We start from the raw sequence: 3,400 nt of genomic DNA on the forward strand, positions 1-3,400 counted from the left end.
CTTACTGCATGTTTATCTTTTTGATAATTCTAATCAGAAATTAACAAACTCATAGTTAATAAATAAATGCACTTTCCTTTTTTTTTTTTTTTTTTTTTTTTTTTTTTTTAAATAGAACCCTTTCTAGACACTTTGGTCTATTAGACCACTTACATGAGATTTGTTTCACTGGGTGTCTGTTGCTAAAAGAAGAGACAGCCTTGAAATGACAGGTAAAGACACACAAATGAAACCAACATGCAGAATATTCAGGAATATCTAGACATGTTTGACACTGGCAGCCAATAATGAGACTGTCAAGTGCCTGTCAAATTTCAGATGCTTTTGTTGTGAGGTTTGGTAATACCTATGAGCACTGCCAACAGATTGTTAAAAATAACCCCAGGAATGCACCCTTTCTAGGTCAAAACTAACTGTGAAGCCAAGTGCACTGTAATTATAGTGCACTAAATGAGTTACAGCTTGAGCTAATCACACCCCACTGAACTAAAAAGCTGTAATTACACAGGGAGATAATGTGAGCTTGGCAGGATCTCCTATGGCAGTCTATGGCTTGGAGGGAAGCTTCAAGTCCAGTTTGCTGGTCACTGCAAGCTGGGGTAGAGCTGGGCCAATTTACCGTTCAATAGGTAAAATCAAGCCTGTGCTCAATAAGGGGCAAAACTTAATGGTATTTACTTAGCAAAGATGATAGAAAGAACGGTTCAATTGCAGATTTACTGAAAATGAATGTTTGCTGGAAAGGATATTTATCAAACTAACCAACACGAAACTGGTTTTATGACAGCATGATGCTGCTGTTTGAAGGGAGCAGGCATAATCTGTTGATGTAACTGGGGCCTCTATTTGTCTAGTGTTCCATAAGTTCCTCTTATGCTGAAGCAGGAGTCTGGATGAGTTATCAGATTTAGGACTTTACATTTAATTCTTGTTTTCCCAATTTTCTGAGTCTGAGTTTTGCTTTCTCTTTCTGGAAGGGTACAAAATACTACTTAGGCAACTTTAGCTTTGTGCTGTCAAATATTTCATTATTGATTAATTCTCAATAAATGGATGATTTTGGCTTATTTGTGATGCATCTTGGCCTGTGCTACAGTGTTTGGCAGACAGGATGTCCTTAGCACCATAGAAATCCTGTGGAGAGCAGTTCACAGAAGTAATTTATTAATCTTAACAAATACGATGCTCTGGCATTTTGTTTAAGAACTCATGGTGAACCCTTCTTCCTAAAGGAGCAAAAGTGTGATGAAGGTAAGTAAGAGTGGATAAATTGAATTAATATTAAACAAATGAAGCAAAGACAAAGAGGCTGGAGAAGGAAAAGTTATTAATTAAATACTGGGTAGCTAATCTGGCAGAGAAGTCACACTGCATGAGGTGACGCCGGAGCCATTCATCTGGAATATTTCAAAAGACAGCCTGGGAGACAGCAGTCTTGCAGTGATGGCTTTTAGTCTTGATCATCTCTCTTAACTGGTGGAGAACTGAACTTATACTTTGTACTCATTCACACAGTATCATATGCAACTTGTTTTGCTACATCAGTATCTGCTCAAAACCCTCCCTTCTACCACAACTATCACTGTTGCAGTTCAACACAATCTGATAACTCAGTCAATTAAAACACAGCTTTAAATGTAGTGCCTGTAGGGACTTCTTTTTCACCAGGGGATGTTTCCGTGTCATATTTCAACTGCCCCCTTATCGTGGTTCAACCCCAACCAGCAACTAAGCACCGTGCAGCCCTTTACTCACTACCCCCCGAACCTTCAGCAGGATGGGGAGGAGAATTGGAGGAAAAGGTAAAACTTGTGGATTGAGATATAATTGATAACAATCTAATAATTGAAATAAAATATAATAATAATAACAATTGGAATGAAAAGGAGAGAGAAAGAGAGAGAGGGATAAAACCCAAAGAGAAAAAAATCAACCACCGAGTGATGCACAATACGATTGTTCACCATTTGCTGACCAATGCCCAACCAGTCCCTGAGCAGTGACCAGCAGCCTCTGGCCAACTCCCCCATTTATATACCGAGTGTGATGTTCTACAGTATAGAGCATCCCTTGGCTAGTTCAGGCCAGCTGTCCTGGCTGTGTCCCCTCACAGCTTCTCATGCTCCTGCTCACTGGCAGAGCATAAGAAACCTGAAAAGTCCTTGATTTAGAGTAAGTGCTACTCAGAAACAGCTAAAACATTGGTGTGTTATCAAAACTGTTCTCATACTTAATCCAAAACACAGCATTTTATGAGCTACTAAAGAAGAAAATTAATTCTATCCCAGCCAAAACCAGAACATCCTTCCAGCCCTTTGGCCACTAGATCTGTGCAAGAAAGGTTGTTCTAATTTTCTGGAAAACATCACTTACAGAAAAGGACCAGATGCTCACTTGTGCCAAAGAGCAGAGAATAATGCAGGAATATTATCTTTCAGGAACAGCAAGATGAAAAGGGCTCGTTGTGCTTTTAAGAGGAGGCTCGTGTAACCTGCTCTTCACCAGGAGCAGGTACCAAAGGCAGCGGCTGTGCCGAGAGATCCCAGGAAAAAGCTCCCCAGGCAGAAAAGGGGCTTTGTGGGGTACACAGCAGGGAGAGGGGTCTGCCTGAAGCCAAGAGTGGAAGCCGCAGGAGAATGTGAGAAGGTCTCTCAGAGTGGGGTTGCGCCAGGATGGATTTGGGTGAGGTGACCTTATTTTGTGGTTGTTGCAGCCTTTCTCATTCTCTTCCCTTCTTCTCTGTGAAGGGGTGAGATAGAGATTGCGGGTGAGGCAGGAAGCCCTGCACACACCTGGCAGGTGGGCACCAGAAAATGGAAATTCTAATGGAGCAGGTGATAGTTCCTTTCTCTCAGTATTGCAACTTGCACACTCAAAACCCCACTATGCTGAGTTTAAAACTGTGGCCTTGGCTTAACTCTTCTTAATCAGTGTTTATCTCCTCCTGGAAATCTCTGTGAGAACAGCATCTAGGGTCCTAGAGAACCAGATAAGCCTGGAGTAAGTAGCTGGTTTCCTAAACAAATTTGGACCTAGGAAGAAATGTGGGGAATGGGAGCAAGGGTTTGGGGGATTTTTACCACTTTCCCCAGAGAGATGAAACAAGTGACCAGTGATAAAACGGTGTGCTGAACTTATTTAAATCTCATGCTGTAGGAACTGCAGGGCAGGTGGGATGAACTGTCAAGCTTAGTTTTGCCAATAACCGGCAGAATGTTATTGCTCCTTCCAGAGTTGATAAAATATCAATGGGAGAACTTTCTTGGGTGGGTAAAAGCCAAGAAATGCTCCCTGTGGCTGAGAATGTCGGCAAGCTGGGAGAGACCTCTCCAGCTAGCTGCTGAGCTCCATGTACAGCCACAGGTAAGATAATAAAGGAAGGAAAGATACGGCTGATGGA

This window comes from Falco punctatus (assembly GCF_963210335.1).
Source record: "Falco punctatus genome assembly, chromosome: 6".
NCBI classification, from domain to species: Eukaryota; Metazoa; Chordata; class Aves; order Falconiformes; family Falconidae; genus Falco; species Falco punctatus.